Genomic DNA, 19,210 nt, shown 5'->3' with positions numbered 1-19,210 from the left:
CAAGGCTTTGAGCGTTCACAAAGGAGCTACGAAACTATGGTGAAAAATAACGCATAGTTTTAACGATTTAAAAAACCTGTTGGAAATTGGAACCTCGCAGTTCCAATGCCTACATTGAAAAAAGTTCACACGTCTGATCGAAGTGTTTAAAATGCCAGATTTTTCATATGCACAATATTTAATTTAAGTGTATTTCTTCATGGTTCAATGTGTTCTACACGATGATTACTAGTGTTTCAAACTTTGAAATGTTAATAACCTTTCTCTATCAATTCAAGTGTATTGCAGATTGAATCACACTACTGTTCTATTCAGATGGATTTGAAGTGTTTTGTATTTCAATGCGATGTGAATTGTTTGTTTTGCAAGGTAAACACCGAAAACATGAGTTGTGACTTCATCTTTATCAACCACCCTCATATATGAGAACAACCGTGACCCTGTGAGATCAAATGAAGACAACTGCAGCAGCACATCCCAACAGTCCCATTAACCCTCCGTTACTCGCGCTGTTGTACTTTGTACAACACACATGAGTTTTCCATTGCCATTTTGTTGCTGAGTTACCAATCGATCTGAAACCAACGAGTATTCCTCAAAAAACTTGTTTTGATCTAAATCTCACAATCAAACAGTAAGCACCTAAAAAATGCGGATAATAGGAAAAATGTAAATGAAAACCGCGTAAACTGTGACCATACTACGTGGGATTTGACTTAATTGATTACAACATGGAATATATCGAGATCCTGACCAGATAAAAAGTTACTGTCTCCAACAAAGTTGTTCAAGATATCATAGCCTTGTCGCTGGCGGACAGTAGATCAGAATTTTCTCACTACGTAGCGCTAGTATACATGTGAAATTCTCGCATATGATATACCTCGAGATCCTTACCAGATAGAAAGTTACTGTCTTTCACAAAGTTTTTCAGGAGGTCAAAGCCTATTGTTTGGTGCACAAAAAATCATGTAATTTGCAAACTACGCGACGCTAGTATACACGTGCAATTCTCATATAAAATATCTTGAGCTCCCAACCAGATATAAAGGTACTGTCTTCGGCATAGTTGTTCAGGATGTTAGGCTTTTTCGCAGGTGGACAGTAGTTCAGAGTTTTCTCACTTTGCGACGCTACTATACATGTGAAACTCTTGCATATAAAATATTTCTAGATCCTGACCAGATAGAAAGTAAATGTATTCGGCAAAGTTTTTCAGGAAGTCAATATCTTTTTGTTGGGTGACAATAGTTCAGAATTTTCTCACTATGCGGCGCTAGTATATACGTGCCTTACTCGCATATTCAATAGCTCGAGATCTTGATCAGCTAGAAAGTTGATGTCGTCGGCAAAGTTGTTTAGAGGGTCAAGACTTTTTGGCTGGTAAGCAGTAGTTAAGAATTTTCACACCACGTGACGTTAGTATACATGTACACTTCTGACATATGCTAATCTCGAGATCCTGATCAGATAGAAAGTTACTGTCTACGACAAAGTTGTTCAGGAGGTTAAGGTCTTTTGGCTGGTGGACAGTAGTTCAGAATTTTCTCACTTCATGGTGCTAGTATACATGTGAAATTCTCGCATATAAAATATCTCAAGTTCTTGACCAGATAGAAAATTACTGTCGTCGGCAAAGTTGTTCAGGATATCACAAAATGTTTGCTCGTGGACAGTTGTTCAAAATTTTCTCACTAAGTAGCGCTAGTAAAATGTGAAATTATCGCCTGTTATATATTTCGAGATCCTGGCCAGATAGAAAGTTACTTTTTTTTTATTAATTTATTTGATAAGGCTCAACCGAATTAACTTTACAGAGCCGAGGATTCTTGTTCTTGGATTGCTATATAATACATCTTAAAACTATAGTAAAAAGGTACAACACAATAAACATTTTATCTTCCGCTGTCCAATAAGCCTCCTCCACCAGAACGGGAGCCGCTTCCAATGGTTTCATTCTATGGCAGATTCGCCAACGAGGGTCAGAGCACGTCCATTGCAACAATGGACGCAAAACGTGGTCAGCACTCACACATTCATCACGAAACGGTTGCTTTCCAAAGTCGACGACGCATCGACTGAAAGAACTACTGATGAAGAACGATGAGGAGGACCATACAATGGTTGCTGCCGAGTAAACAGACGATCGCGTGACACACATTGAGAGTGGTCTGCTTCTGTCGACAGCCGAGTGAACACTGAGATAGAAAGTTACTGTATTGAACAAAGTTGTTCAGGATGTTAAAACCTATTGGTGCACAATGTGTAAGAATTTTCTAACTGCGCTGCGCTAGTATACACGTGTAATCCTCATATATGATACAACTCATGATCCCGAAAAGCTAGAAAATTACTGTCTTGGCCAAAGTTTATTGGAGATCAAAGCTTTTTTGCTGGTGAACAGTAAATAGTTCAGAATATTTTCGGTATGCGGCGCTAATGTGCAAGTAAAATATTTGTATATGCTATAGCTTAAGGTCAGTAAGTAACTGTCATCGTCAAAGTTGTACATGCGGCAAAGTTCTTCCGGATGGTGAACATGCAAATGTGTTTTGTTCAAAGTTCTCTCAGTTTACGTCTAATTTTTGATCTCCTTATGTCAAATGAATGGTAAGAATGGTATAGCGTAAGGGTTCTACTACTACGTTTAATTTCAAATTATTTTTTCAAGTCAATTCTGAGAAAATCAATCATGACTCTTCAGAGTAAATTTTGAAAAATAGTGTAACTTTGGGTGAACCTTTGGCATACAAAATTTTAAAATGATATTGAGCAATTTGTCTCTTTGTATTTCCATTCAAAATCTTTCAAATGTTCTAAAATGAACAAAAATTTTACGTTTTTAGGTGGTGTCCTTAAACTTATGATACGAAGGTACGGTTTTGTAAATTTCTCCATTCAACCGAGCAAAAGTGCCTCACTCTGTTAGTCTCGTTGTCCGTGCACACGTAAATACAGGGATTTTTTTTTTTTTTATTGTTCTAGACTCCTCGATAAGACATTTTGAAATTAGCCTAAAATGAAAGGAAGACTCTAAACATTCATTTGGTGGAAGTTTCAGCGATATTGATCTTCAAGATAATGTCTTCCATCTGAGATACGTGTTATTCCTAATTTGTCAGAGGTATAAAAGTGGAACAACTCACCCCAATTTATGTATCCACAAATATGCATGAAAATCTTCGCCAGTAAAAGAAATCCATAATATATTTTTCTTATCCCTTTTAGGCTGATGTAAATTATATGTTTATTTTATAATATTTGATATGCGAGAAAGGCCCGCCAAGTTTTGAGAAATTTCTGAACTACTGTTCATCAGCCAAAAGATCTTTATCTCCTTCACAGCTGTGCAAAATACATTAAATTTCTAGCTATTCAGGATCTCGAGATATTATATACGCGAAGATTTCACGTTCGCCCCGTTGTGAGAAAATTCTGTACTGTCGACCAACGAAAAAGTTTTGATCCCCTGAACAACTTTGCCAATGACAGTTTAGCAGGTTTCGAAATATATCTAATGCGAGAATTGCACGTGTATACAAAATTGAGTTTCTGTACACCAGACAAAAGGCCTTGGCTCCCTGAACAACGTTTTCGAAGACAGTAACATTCTATTTGGTCAGAATCTCGTCATATTTAATATGTTAACATTTCACGTGTATACTGTGGTGAGTAGTATTATATTTAGATTTCACCAATTTCTTAGATGGTTGCAATATTGATAATTTCAACAACAAAAAGAAAAAGGATTCGAACCACCAACGTTGAGGTTATCAAGCTTGTGTCTTTACCACTGGTTTATCAGCACTCACGACATATACTAGAGCCGCTTAGGAAATTTTCAACTATTTTTCACCAAGCAATAGGCTTTGACCTCCTGAACAACTTTGTCGAAGACAGTAGCTTTCTATCTGGTCAGGATCTCGAAAGAAACCACATGCGAGAATTTTACGTGTATTCTAGCGCTACGAAGTGAGAAAATATTGAACTACTGTCCACTAGCAAAGTCTATCTGATCAGAATCTTGAGATATTTTACATGCGAGAATTTTGCGTGTATACTAATGCCACGTAGTGTGAAAATTCTGAACTATTGTGCACCAAGCAATAGGCATTGACCTCATGAACAACTTTTTCGAAGACAGTTATCTTCTACCTGTTCAGAATCTCGAGCTATAGTATACGCGAGAATTGTACACGTTTACTAGCGACACGTGGTGAGAAAATTCTGGACTACTGTCCACCAGCCAAAAAGTCTTGACCTCTTGAACAAGTTTGCCGAAAACAGTAACTTTCTATCTGCTCAGGATCTCGAGCTATTGTATATACGAGAATTACATGTGTATACTAGCACCGAGTAGTGAGAAAATTCTGAACAACTGTCCACCAACGAAAAGATCTTGACTTCCTGAACAACTTTGCCAAAGACATTTACTCTCTATCTGGTCAGGATCTAGTCATGTACCACATGCGAGATCTTAACATGTATACGAGCACTACCTAGTGAGAAGATTCTTAACTACTGTTCACCAGCAAAAAGGCTATGATCTCCTGAACAGCTTTGCCAAAGACAGTAACATTCTATTTGGTCAGGATCTCGAGATATTTTATATGAGAATTTCACGTGTATACTAGCGCCGCGTAGTGAGAAAATTCTGAACTACTGTCCACCCGCCAAAAATACTTGACCTCCTGAACAAGCTTGCCCAAGACAGTAACTTTCTATCTGCTCAGGATCTCGAGCTATTGTATATGCAAAAATTGCACGTATATACTAGCACTACTCCACTAACAAAAAGATCTTAACTTCCTGAAAAACTTTGCCGAAACAGTAACTTTCTATCTGGTCAGAATCTCGAGATATTTTATATGAGAATTTCACGTGTATACTAGCGCCGCGTATTGAGAAAATTTTGAACTATTGGGCACCAAGGAATAGGTTTTGATCTCACCAACAACTTTGTCGACGACAGTAACTTTCTATCTAGTCATGATCTCGAGATATATCACATGCGATAATTTCACATGTATTCTAGCGCTACGTAGTGAGAAAATTCTGAACTACTCTCCACCAGCGAAAAATTTATGATCTCTAGAACAACTTTGCCGAAAACAGTAACTTTCTATCTGGTCAGGATCTCGAGATTTTCCATGTTGTAACCAATTAAGTCAAATTCCACGTAGTACGGACACCGTTTACGCGGTTTCCATTCACATTTTCTCTATTATCCGCATTTTTTTGGGGTAACTGTGATAAAACTTTAGCTTGTTTAGTTAAAAACAAGTTTTTTTAAGGAATACCCGTTGGTTTCATATCGATTGGTGGCTCGACTGCAAAATGGCAATGGAGAACTTACACTGTTGTACAAAGTACAACGCGCGAGTGCTCGTGTTACAAAAGTTGGCGCGAGTAACGGAGGGTTAAAAAAAGGCATGTGCATTCTATGACCTCTGGCAGCTTTGTTTACATATTTGTCGGTTCAATTTTTGAGTCAGTAAAGCAGAAGTCGATGAAGTAGAATATTGTAGAACATTGAACCACAGACATTCTGTGATTGAACTTTGGTGTGCAAAGATGTGTGTCACATTAAGTCCAAAATTAAGTGTAAGACACATGATGATGACGTGTGGATTTTTTTTTAGTGTAGCCAAGCGGTTTTCAAACATTCGTTGATGAGTCATGATTCATGACAGGCCGTAAAACGGAGGGAAGTTGATCACTTTTTACCGATAAACCGGAATATTTTTCCAACCCTATGTTTGGCACACAAACAAATACCTCTCATGTCTGTACACAGCCAATCAGAACAACTCAGTAATTGAATTAAATTGACTCAGAGCATTTTTTTCATACGAAATTTACTCATATCAAGGTTGCAAAGACTCATTTCAGCTAAAATAATGTTTTTCGGAATAATAAAACCAAAAGATGGTATGATGGCATGTTTTACTTGTAACTTACAAGAAGAGGTTACAAAGTATGCGTTGGAAACATAAAACCTGTAAATTTTGCTTTCTATGAGTCACAATCAGCGATTTGCTGATCGCTGAGTGAGTGAGTGAGTGAGTGAGTGAGTTTGTGAAAAATTGCTGATTGTGACTCTCATGAAGTGAAATAAACAGGTTTAGTATGTCAAACACATGCTTTGCAACCTCTTCTTGTATCCTACCAATTCAAAATTTGATCATGGCATCTAATTATTTCATAATTTAGAAAAACATTGTTTTAGCTGAAATGAGTCTTTGCAACCTTGACTCATATTTGGGAAAACCTGCAGTTACTCATTAACTTTGAGTACCTGCAGGTTTTCCCAAATATGAGTAAATTTCGTAGGGAAAGAAAATGCTCCGAGTCAATTGAATTCAGTCACTGAGTTGTTATTATCACCGATTGCCTGTGAAAATCGATTTCCCTAACACAGATTTCAAAGTTGAATTCCATCCGGTCTCACCAAATGGTGTTTGTTCAATCACCGCGTGGTGAGTGGTGATGTTCACTAGTACACAACAAAAGGCTGCCTGGAAGCAGCGAGCTGCAGCCCACATGAGCATCCATAGAATGAGGAAGAAGCTGCACGGCTATTGATCGCAATCAGTAGCTCTTCGTGAGTTGCTGTGGGCCATCTAGGTCAAGCGCGTCATACTTAAGAGCATAAACAGAGAGAACCCCACTCAAATTTCTATTCCTACACAAAACACAAGCTTCTGAATAAATTAAAAAAAAAGGGTTGAGGTTGGGATTGAACTCGCGACCTTCTACTTGGAAAGCGGAAACGGTAACCACTATGCTACCAACTTTGTTTTGTTGTTAGTCTGAAACAGTGTTGTGGAATAATGAATGAATACGCCGTTTGAAAAGCATCTACTACGCATGCAATTAAAACATGGACGCATAATGGTATAAGAGCTATTATGCTGACAGTATTCACCTTTATTCAGCAATATTGTTTAGCAATGCAATGGAATCTAATAATGGAGTTAGAAAACAATTATTAAACGTATAATAAAGCATGTTATTAAATCAATTGAAAACAGTCGAATTAAAACGTCAATGTATGTGCAAATTACATTTTTTCAGTATGTTATTAGATCAAACTTCTGGTGCTGAATCAGGAAGACAGTCATCGTTTGTATAGCTTTTAATAAGTATATTAATCAAATCAGAGCAAATAGCGGAATAAAAGCGCATCTGTCATAATTGATCATAATGAGGTTTTTTCAGCACATAATTTGACTACTCGTTTTATTCAGCATTGTACACTGTTATGAAGGATTTATTCAATATATATGCTTATTTGTGACTCTGCATTGTTTGTTGGGCTACTACCACTCGGACTTCGAAATAAAACAATATTTTGAGATTTTTTCTGACATCCACGAGAAAAGTAGCCAAGATTTGAGCGTTTCATTAAAATATTGTAATTTGTTGGTCCAGTTTTGAGAAAGCGCTGGTAGAAAGTTACGTCAAAACTGCTTGACAAAGTGGTCCATTACATCAGCATTAAATAAAATAAAATAATTGGAGTTTCGGCTATCAAGGCTGGTGAGTTCAAACCGTAGTTATTTAACTGCCCAACGTTTCGTTTGGTTTTGGCAGTCTTCTTCCGGGGAAATTAATTCAACCTTGATTAAATTGCTCCTGAGGAAGACTGCCAAAAATAACGGCGCCGGTGGTGTAGTGGTAAGCGTGATTACCTCTCACCCCAGCAGGCCTGGGTTCAATCCCAGTCGGCGCCGCTGGGATGTTCTGAGGCATAACATCTCTGATCACGCCTTCCTTCGGATGGGAAGTAAAGCCGTTGGTCCCCGGTTCATGAGTTGATGGGTCGATAGGTAGGGTCCAGGTGTGGGAGCTGCCTTCCTGGCACGTCGGTAGCATTGGTGCTCAGTACGGAAAACAAGATCGACGGAAAAAACAAACCAAAGGAAAAAAAAAAAAAAAAGAATACTGCCAAAAATGTCTGAGTATTTTTTCACCGAGAAACCGTTGTGAACATAAACAAGCAAAAAAGTCATTATAAATTCAGGGTTGCCAAACTTATGGGACATTGACGCCTTTATTGACAGATTTAGGCTCATTTGGCACAGCTATTGGCACACACAGCTAAATCTTTCGGCACAGATTTAGGTGTGCTGAGTTGAATACCCCTTGTAAAATACAAACATATTTCAATCAAGACTGTAAGGCATTTTAACAGTTTGACGAACAGGCAATGAAGAGCAACCATTACTGCACATCAAACAGATGAATGAAAATAACCTTACAAAAAGGTTTGCCGTTTGAAATTCGTTAATCTGATTTGATGGTTAAGAAAATCTCTTTCATAGAATTTTTGACATGAATGAAGCTCTTTCAGCTAAAACGGAAATCATTTAGAAATCTCAATCCAAAAATATAATGTGAAAAAAAGATTAAGCTCGATCCATTCAATGCAAAACAGTAGAAATCTGCTGCTGCACAGCAAGGCAAAAGTTTCGTTCGGCATGCCAATTCCTGTACTGCCGCAAGCGTTGCGATCTCTTTTACAGACAGGCAAACCGAAATTGCTTCGGATCCTAATTAATTAGTCGGTGAAAGTTTTCCCGCACGGAACGCAATAAATCAACGGGATTAATTCGAGTACGGGAATGAATAGAAAAGAAGCTGCTTGAGCATTATAAATTTATGATGAGTGCTCATCTGTTCACCGCGTCGTGTACTTCCGATGTATCAGTTGGCATTAGCATGAAAAATGCTTTCCCAATTATGCTGAGAAAATTTCCCAACTAGGATTCAAAATTGGGTCCGTAATCACATCAGGATCGTTAAACCGGCTACCATAAAACTTAATCCAGAGCATGCCACCGTGAGCGCCGTTCGGTAATGAATTTACACCTAAATTTGCCGTTCGCGCTTATCCTCGTCCGCCACTTGCTTCCACGAACACGTCACCGTAATCAGTTTATTGCTCGGAGGCGTTTTCATTAATTCTTGAAAATTAACTTCACTGGAGATCGTGACTCCTGGTAAATTTCCAGTGATTGTTGATGCTGAAGAGCTTGATGGCCCTGCTGTCATTGTTTAATTCAGCAGAATTTGTTTTTCACGAACGACGAAAGAATTTTCCGAATTAGGCCTACATTATGTTGAAGTGTGAACCGAAAAATTCCATACGTAATATCACCATAGCAACCGTGGTGACGGCTGCTACGATCGTTTTGTTCGAATCTATTAATTTATTAGTACTATAACTGAGCAAGTACCCTGGCTGGAGGGAGCCCACTTCCAAAAATAGGCACTCAAAATGGTGCACCTGTGAAAAGGCAATTTCGGGGAATGCCAAAGCCGCCGTACGACGTGGGGTCAGCTATTTCCCTCTCGCTCTTAGCATTCCATAATGGCATTTCTGATGGTGCTTTTACTCCTTTTCTTCTTTAGTTTTCTCGGTTGACCGCTTTCGGTATCGAATGGTTCTGCTGCTAGCTATACATACTAGAATGGGGAAAGCCTGCTTTGTTGGCTATAGAGTAGGATATCTGGGAGCCGGGAGAGGTCAGGAAAAGCGATATATAAGAGCACTTATGAACATGGAAAACATTTTATGGGGACATTTCTCCGATTCATGGTAGGTTATTATTCGTGCCCATGAATACCCAGAATTGCTACTTCGAGTGGAATAATAACGAGATAATTTTTTTGTAATGTTTGACAACAACAGAAGTTCAAACAATACTAATCTCACATACCCAATCCAAAGTTCGCCCCCAGCACTACAGTCATCCAAATGGCACAACTTTCGACGAGAAGCTTCATCCTGTTTAACGCTTCCACTCACTCTCGTTCTACACTGCGACAAACAAGCAAAAACTAACTGAATAAACAAACGAGTCCCTTTAAAATAGTTTCAAACTTAACGTGTCGACTCTCCGACTCGACTAACTTACACACGATACAAACCCAATGGAAACGTGATTCCACTGAGCAACGAAGTAGTATTGAAGCTTTGGGATTGAAAGCAACACTTTTGCCAAAAAAAAAAAAAGATTGTCAAACAAGCATACGGCAACTGCCATCATAAGTTCTGCAGCCAATTTGGGCACGTCCGCACTATGGCACTTTTATCGAGTTGTCGCACCTCCAATCAGTTGTGCTTTTGTTGTCTGTTTGAGTTCGTTATATGCATGAGCTCTTGGAATGTGTTTCCATTGGAACTATTTAAGTCTGTCCAATGCGAAATAGTCACTTCCTTTCCAGTAGTAAAATCAATTCCAAGGATGTCCACAATATGCTTTGACAAATTCAACGTCTTGTTTGATACAAGGTTTAAACTTTATGCTTTTAAGAATACTATCGATCAGACCAGCTCAAAATTGAGTCGAGTCGATTCAATTTCGTAAAAAAAGTGGTTTTGAATAAAAAGTGAGATCAATTTCCCGGACTTTTCCTGGAAAAACATCTCGAATGTGAGGAAAATTGACAGAGGTTTCACACAGTTTATTAGTATACTTCAACACTGAGTAAAATTTTGATGGATTTTCCTCAGAGTCGGAAAGTTTTTCCTGGTTTTCCTGGAAAATTTAACACATTTTTGATTTTAACTTTGACACTTTTGAGTCGGACCGAACAGAAATGGAACTTCGAATCCAAAAGTGGCTCCACATTATTGTTGGGAACACTAGCGCACCTAGCGGTAGAAAGCAAGATTTGCCTACAGTTTATATTAGGTTGATGAGTCCATAGAAAACCCGTGTGAAGCGCATCCATAAGCATCGTTTGGTGACCTAACATTTTCTCCTACTTTTTGATTCGCTCACACTTCCACTTCAACCCATATTAGGGGTTGTTCATAAACCACGTAGACATTTTGGGGGAGGGGGTTGGCCAGAGTCTACGGTCTATACAAATTTAAAAAAAAATTGGGGATTGTCTACGAGGGGGGAAAGAGGGTTTGAAAGCTCTCAAAAACGGTCTACGTAGTTAATGAACAGCCCCTTAATGCCTACTGATTCGAGCGCTAATTTTGCCTATTTTAGAGAGACAAATTTAAACACCAAGAATCCTCGGCTCTGTAAAGTTAATTCGGTTGAGCCTTATCAAATAAATTAATAAACAAAAGAAAAAAAAAAAAAAAAGCGAAAAAAAAATTTAACTAATATAGCCAACTCCATTATTGACTGAATAAACCGCCAGTGGATGCATATTTGTCTCATGTTCTATGGACATTAGGGTGCCAATGAAATTTATAGGAAAAAGTGTTCATCGAATTTTTCAAACCGGCCAAATGTTCATTGACCTGAAAAAAAACCTATTCAAAATTTTGACTCAATCGATCATGGGGCAAAATCGTTAAAGTTTCGCAAGGAGCGCGATATTGCAGAGATCACCAGTGTTGAACCTGGAGGCCCCAGCGAGTTTCAACAGGAGCAGTAAGCCCCAACGTGAGCAGCAAGGACACCAAGGAGAGCTAGGTCTTGTGCTAAGCCAGATTTTCACACCTAAATCCAGCAGTATCACACCCCAAGAAGGATTGAAGCTTGGGAAGACCAAATTGATGGAGGTCAGGAGGAGGGTCAATGAACTCCATGACTTCGTCAAGGATAATACCAACGTCCACAAGGCAATAAAGGAAATGGTGACGGGCATCAAATCCACCATGATTGCTGCCGAACGTGAACAGGATGCGCTTAGGGTGAGATCCGTGACTGCCGAAAGGGCGCTGATCGAGGCCAATGAGAAAGCAACAGCTTAAACACAGGAGACGCCGAAGGGACCTTGAAATCCCCGCTCGGAGAAGAGGAAAAAGGAAACACCAGGAAAGGAAGAGGAGTTTTTTTAAAGTCAAGAACGACAAGGAAGACAACAAGGAAGAAGGATGGCATACCGTCGAGAAGCCGAAGGAGAAGTGGAAAAAAACAGAAGGAAAAAGAAGTGAAGAAGAAAAAAGAAGTGAAGAAGAAAGAGAAACCCAGGCCTCGTCGGGAGCGAAGCATGGGCGATGCTCTGATCGTCGAAGCAAAGAAAGAGTATCCGGAGTTGAAGCAAAGAAAGGTGAGATGCTCTTTGAGCTGAAGAAGGATCCTGCGATCAAGAGCTCAGCCTTCAAGGAGCTCGTCGAAAAGTCTATTGGCGAAGGGGCGAGCGTAAGAGCTCTATCCCAGGGGACAGTGATCGAGAGCAGGGATCTGGACGAGATCACTACAGAAGAGGAGCTAAGAAGCGTTGAGAGTGCACTGCGATCTGGGAGATGTCCCGATGTCAATCCGGATGAGGAAGGCGTACGGCGGCATGCAAACGGCGGTGATACGGCTTTCGACAGTTGCAGCGAATAAGCTGTTGGAGACGGGCAAGGTCAAGATTGGCTGGTCAGTGTGCTCGCTGAAAGCCACTTCTTGGGTTACCAAGCAACTAGAGCGATGTTGCATGGGTTTCGGTCACCAGGCCAGGAACTGCAATGACCCTGACAGAACTGATCTGTGCAGGAAATGCGGAGAGAAAGGTCAAATTGCAAGAGGCTGCTTAAAGCAACCGAGGTGCATGCTCTGCAAAAAAGAGGACGGAAACGATCATACAACTGGAGGCCTCAAATGCCTAGCATACAAAAAGGCGATGACAGGCCCACAGTAATGGAGGTAACCTAACTAAACCTCAATGATTGCGACACTGCTCAGCAGCTGTTGTGGCAGTCGTCAACAGAAACAAGGTGTGACGTTGCAGTTATTGCGGCACCGTATCGAGTCCCTCCCGATAACGGTAACTGGGTGGCGGATAGAGCTGGCATAGCGGCTACACAAGTTATGGGCAGATACCCTATTCAAGAAGTGGTTGCGAGCTCATACGAAGGTTTCGTGATCGCCAAAATCAACGGAATCTTCATGGGTAGTTGTTACGCATCCTGTAGATGGACGATAGAGAAGTTCCATGAGATGCTGGATAGACTTACCGAAGAGCTGATCGGACGACGACCGGTAGTCATCGGAGGCAACTTTAATGCAAGAGGGCACAGTCTGCTGGAAGCTCTGGCAAAACTGGAAGTTATGCTGGCCAACGAAGACACCAGCAGCACTTTTCGCAGAGATGGCCTCGAATACATTCTGTAGTCCATCGCTGGTGGCAAACATGGATTGGAGAGTGAGCGAAGGATATACCCATAGCGACCGTCACGCGATCCGATATGGTATCGGCCAACGGAATACTGGGGCAGTACGGACGACGAAAACTTCTGACCGGAAGTGGAAGGCAAAGGCTTTCGACAAGGATCTTTTCGATGAGGACGCGGACGAGCTGACAGAAACGTTAGTGAGAGCATGTGACGCGACCATGCCGAGGAAACTGGAGCCACATAACAGACGGCGTCCAGTTTACTGGTGGAACGAGGCACTTAGCACCCTCCGCGCTAGTTGTTTCAGAGCCAGAAGACGTGTTTAGAGAGCAAGAACGAAAGCAGACAGAGAAGAACGAAGAGGAGTGTTTCAAGCAGCCATGGCCGCACTTAAACGAGAGATAAAGCAGAGCAAGTGAAACTGTTTCAAGGAGCTGTGTCGAGACTGTGAGGTGCACAATTGACTGAATGGATTACCATTAAGTCATAGTGCAATATCCATTGATGAACCCTTCGACGAGCTGTCAACTGGATGAACAGGATGAATCTATTCATCCTCTTTAATCTGACCACCCAACGACGCTTCAATCAGCAAGCATCTCGTTCGTCCTCTTTTCGTCGCAGTGCAGTTGAATAGGTAGGTTGTGCCTGCTCTCCAAAACGGTTGGGTGATTCCGGTGGGATACGGTCCAAACCTCACAGAGACGCTGATGCCAACCCCTGGGGCGACGCATACCGAGTCGTGATGACGAAGATCAAGAAGAAGGTCCAACAATGCCCGCTGAAATGCGCCCAGAGAAGCTGAAGTTCATCGTGGAAGGACTTTTCCCGAAGCACAACCCAACGACCTGGCCACCTACACCGTACGGAGAAGGAGTGGGAGATAACGTCGAAGTTACTAACGAGATCCGGATGAAATCTCCAACGTATCGTTGAAAGTGGAAATCCAGGCGTCCCGGGACATGTTCAGGATGGTGCTGCAGAAATGTCTGGACGAGGGTCACTTCCCTGACAGGTGAAAGATACCGAAGCTAGTGTTGCTGCCGAAACCAGGAAAACCACCGGGGGATATATGCCTGCTGGATACACTCGGAAATCTCTTGGAAAGGATCATCCTAAACAGGCTGATGAAATCAACGGAGAGTGAGCACGGATTGTCGGAGAGGTCGTTTGGATTCCGGAAGGGGAGATCGACGGTGGATGCAATTCGGACAGTGGTCGAGAGAACCAAGAAGGAGTCCAAACAGAAGCAGAGAGGAGTTCGATATTGCGCCGTGATAACGATCGACGTCAAGAATGCGTTCAACAGCGCCAGCTGGGAGGCCATCGCCGAAGCGCTGCATAGAATGAAGGTCCCTGATTACCTGTGCAGGATCCTGAGGAGTTATTTCCAGAACCGGGTTCTGGTCTACGAGACAGACATGGGACAGAGATCGATTAGGATCACAGCGGGAGTTTCACAAGGCTCCATCCTTGGTCCAACGCTCTGGAACGGGATGTACGATGGCGTGCTAACGCTGAAGCTGCCCAAAGGAGTTGAGATCGTTGGCTTTGCGGGCGACGTCGTCTTGACGGTAACAGGCGAGGCGCTGGAAGAGGTGGAAGTGTTGTCAACCGAGGTGATCGACATGATTGGTAACTGGATGCAAGGAGCGAAGCTGCAGATAGCCCACCACAAAACGGAAGTGTTATTGGTCAGTAACTGTAAAGCGGTACAGCGGGCAGAAATAACTGTCGGGGAGCACGCCATAGCCTCGAAGCGTGTGTTGAAATACCTGGGAGTGATGATCGATGACCGGCTAAACTTCAACAGACATGTTGAATATGTCTGTGAGAAGGCTTCGAAGGCCATATACACAGCAAAAAAATAATTTTGATATCACATCAAAGTGGATGCACTACAATCATGTCAAAAATTTCATGTAATTTTTATGACCACATAAATAAACAAATGCAGTAAAAGCAGCGTAACGTCAGTTCATGCATTGTATTAATGATAATTTTGTCCTTTTTAGCAAGTAATATTACACCATATTTTCGACATGATTGTAGTGCATCCACTTTGACGTGATATCAAAATTATTTTTTTGCTGTGTACGCGATAGCCAGAATCATGCCGAACAACGATGGTCCCAGCAGTAGCAAGAGGCGTCTGCTGGCCGTGTGTCAACAAAATCAGTGCAAACATTCCAAAAAGCCGTAATTCCTATTCAGAATTCCGAAGGTCTCAACATGAACCTCTGGATATATTTCTGAGGCTTCAGGATGATCAGGCATTATTCTGAAAATCAAGAACTGACCAATAATTCAAATCACGTCTTTCAAATATTTTGTCATGATACCAGATTGCTCATAACTTATTCCAAAAACCTTCAGGATTCCAAAGATCTTAATAAGAGTCGCTGTACATCTTTCCAATACTTCAGCATGATCACCATTGAAAGCTGAATAAGAGCTCATTCAGGTATAAATATGCTTCCCAAGTAACCATAGAAACTCTATTTCGCCTTTTTGGCTATATATATTGGCTGATATAGCCCTTGTTCAGCTGTATACAGCCAAAAAGGCGAAATAACGTGCCTATGGTTACTTGGGTACTTCGGGTAAAATCTAGCTTATTAGTCTTTAATCAGAACTGAAGATCTAGAACTGTTCATCAATTCAAATCACGTCACTCAAACCTTATTTCATGATACCAGATTGCTCAGGAATTATTCAAAAGACATTCAGAATCGCAAATATCGAAAGCCATCTGAATCTGTTTCTAAGACTTCAAAACTGATCAGGCATTATTCTAAAGATCTAGAACTGTTCAACAATTTGATTGACGTTTCTCAGATATTGTTTCATGATACCAGGTTGCTCAAATTCACAGACCTTCAGGATTTCAAAGATCTTAATAAGAACCTCTGGATATTTTTCCATGACAACAGGATGATCAGGCATAATTCTGAAAATAGTTTAAACTGTCTTCTTCTAATTCACATTTTAAGCTTATTACTTATCGCGTATAAGCTTATTGTGTGCTCTCATCTCAACGTAGTGTTCTAAATGCACTTCCACAGTTATTAATTGAGGGTTTTCGATGCCAATACCAATGCATGAATTTGCATATTGTGTGGCAAACTCAATGATACTCTATGCCCAGGGAAGTCGAGAAAATATCCAACCCGAAAGATTCCCTCGACCGGATCGGGAATCGAACCCACGGCCTCCGGCTTGGTAGTACCACAGACAAACAGACATAACACTCATAAGTTGTTCATCGAACAAGCATTTAACGGTCAATTTGAAAGTATCTCAGTTGGTAGTACTGCCACCTGTGGCGCGCATAGAAAATTCCCTTGCGTTTGACGTTTACACACTACCGCCATCTGTGCAGCGTACTACCCACCACAGTGTACTCAACAGGTGGCGGTAATGTTTTAGCGACGATGTTTTATAATGAGAAATATTCAATGTGTTATGTCTGTTTGTCTGTGGTAGTACCGTGCCTTTTCTGACTAGGCTATGGGGCCCCAGTTATTTTAAACTGTATTTGATCATCATCTACTGCTACTGAGAAGCTAGAGCGGTACAGGCATACATGATCGAAAGGATACAATAGAATGTTTCCGAACAAATTGCGGTAAAGGGCAACGATTGGAAGCTACGTGACATTGACCAAATTGTTCGTCGAGACAGACGGTACACCGTAGTATAATTAGCAATTGTCTCATATACACACGTGTACTTCCGATTATGAGTACTTTGCTTTTCAGTCAGGTAACCTCACCTTTAAGTGGAGGTACGTTAGTGCAATGTGTTCCTATAGTGGCTTATGAAGTCTCTAAGCCACTACGTACCTCCACTATAGGTGCGTTTACCGTATCTTTCTAAATATTGCCATCATCAATTAGGGTAAATGTACCAGTTATGGCAGGTTATGGCACTGCCAATTCATGCAAATCTGTAACAGAATCTTACATTTCCTGGTTGGGTGTAAGGTGACAGATAACCTTAGTTTCACGTACCTACTTGCACCTGGTAGATGTCGCCACACAACGTAAACAAAGGGATTGTCCTTCACCACCGTAATGGTATTTTTTTCTATGGGAAATCAACTTTTTGTTTCACCATGTGTGGATGACAAACAGCATGCAAGAATGCTATTTGAAAAGAGCGAATTTATGATTTTCGTGGTGAAATGAAATAAATCCAAACGAATTGAAACCGATTGATGGAGGTTCATTTTCTTATATAATCAAATGACAATAAAAATACGTTGCTGTCTTGTATTTTATTTTGCTCTTGAATATAATCAGCCTTCAGATATTTTTATTTTTTTGATCATAGTTCTAGATAGAGCTGGAATTAGGGCGTAACAGCCTTTGCAAACAATGACTTCTATCGATGATTTCTAGGAACTTAAGACACGCCTACGCAAACAAACATAACATTTTTGTAGGGCAAGTCTTTCCCTACCCGATGGTGTGGTTGATTTGCGTTGGCGAGCCTTAACTTTCTAGAAATCATCGAAAGAAGTCCCCTAACCTCGAGATAGCCGCGAGTAATCGTCCCCCGCTTTACTAACGTTAGTTTTAAGTAATTTTGTAATCTAATCAATGAATATTGGCTCCGCAAAGCTATAGCAAATGAGCCTGGAAAAATAAACGCATTATAAAAAAAAAATCGAAAGAAGTCGTTGTTTACAAAAGCTGCTACGACCTAATTCCAGCTATATCTAGAGTTGTGCGGTGATGAACGCTTGCCCTAGGCCGTATGTGTTCTTCTGATATGCAAAATTTCTGAAACTTAACTGAAAATACTCATTAATCACCACAAAAATTTCAACGTTGGGAAACACATATTACGAACGGCTTAAAAATAGAATCATAATGAGCATCTGCAACATTCATCAACATGTTTTTTTTGTTGTAACAATCAGGACTTTTTTTGGAGCAGGATGCTGTAAACATCCATCGCAATATCCTGATAAAGTTGTGCATAGACTTTTATTTAAAACGCTGGCTTGAGGAACATGCCCAAAACTTTAGCTGAAATTGTTGGAATTTCCTTAAAATTGTAGGAATTTCCTTGAAATTGTTGGAATTCCTTGAAATTTGGTGGAATTTCCTTACAATCTGTAAAATGTCCAATTCTTCGAACTTCGTAGGATTTTTTTGAAATTCATAGGAACTTCCTTGTAATTCGTAGGAATGTCCTTGAAATTTGTAGGATTTTCCATGAAATTGTAGAAATTTCCTCGAAATTTGTTGGAATTTCCATGATTTTTGCTAAAAATTTCCTTGAAATTCGTTGGAATTTATTTGAAATTCATAGGAATTTCCGTGAAATTCGTAGGATTTTTTTGAAATTCATAGGAATTTCCTTGAAATTCGTAGGATTTTTTTGAAAATCATAGGAACTTCTTAGATGTTCATTGAAATGTCCTTGAAATTCATGGGAATTCTCTTGAAATTCGATGGAATTTCCATAAAATTTGATGGAATTTTCCTGAAAATTGTTTTAATTTTCTTGAAATTCGTTGGAAATTGCTTGTAATTCGATGACATTTCATAAAAATTCTTATGAATTTCCTTGGAGTTCGTCGGAATTTCATTGAAATTTGATGGAAATTTGAATTTCTGGAAGTTCTTATGCATTTTCTACAATTTTTGTAGAATTTCTTTGAAATTCAGTGGAATTTTCTAGAAATTGGTATGAATTTTCTTGATTTTTTTTTTTTTAATTTCCGTGAATTTGTTAGGATACCCTTGAAATTGTTGAAATGTTGTTGAATATTTTAGAATTCCATTGAATTCATTGGAAATTTTTCTAAATTCGAAGGATTTTCCTTAAAATTCATAGAAGTTTCTTAGGAATTTCCTTGAAATTCTTTGGATTTTCCTAAAAGATCGTTGAAATTTCTTTGTAATTTTCTTGAAAGTTGTATGAATTTTCATGAGATTGATGTAATTTCCTTTAAATTGATGGAATTTCATTAAATTTGTTGGAATTTCATTAAATTTGTTGGAATTTTCTTTAAATTCGTAAAAAATTCCATAAAGTATTGTTCCTTGAAATTTGTTGGAATTTCCATTAAATTGCTGGAATTTCCTTGAAATTGAAATGAATTTCCTTGAAATTCGT

General features: G+C 40.0%; 1 protein-coding gene across 1 annotated transcript in view; it reads left to right on the top strand.

Moving 5' to 3' along the window:
• The window catches only part of LOC135711348 (microtubule-associated protein futsch), a 315,199-nt gene that overhangs the window by 139,001 nt on the left and 156,988 nt on the right, over positions 1 to 19,210 (top strand). The window lies entirely within an intron of this gene.

This window comes from Ochlerotatus camptorhynchus, unplaced genomic scaffold (genome assembly GCF_037179485.1).
Source record: "Ochlerotatus camptorhynchus isolate MF236.1 unplaced genomic scaffold, CSIRO-AGI_Acam_v1.1 ptg000432l, whole genome shotgun sequence".
NCBI classification, from domain to species: domain Eukaryota; kingdom Metazoa; phylum Arthropoda; class Insecta; order Diptera; family Culicidae; genus Ochlerotatus; species Ochlerotatus camptorhynchus.
This window is presented reverse-complemented; position numbering and strand designations above follow the sequence as displayed.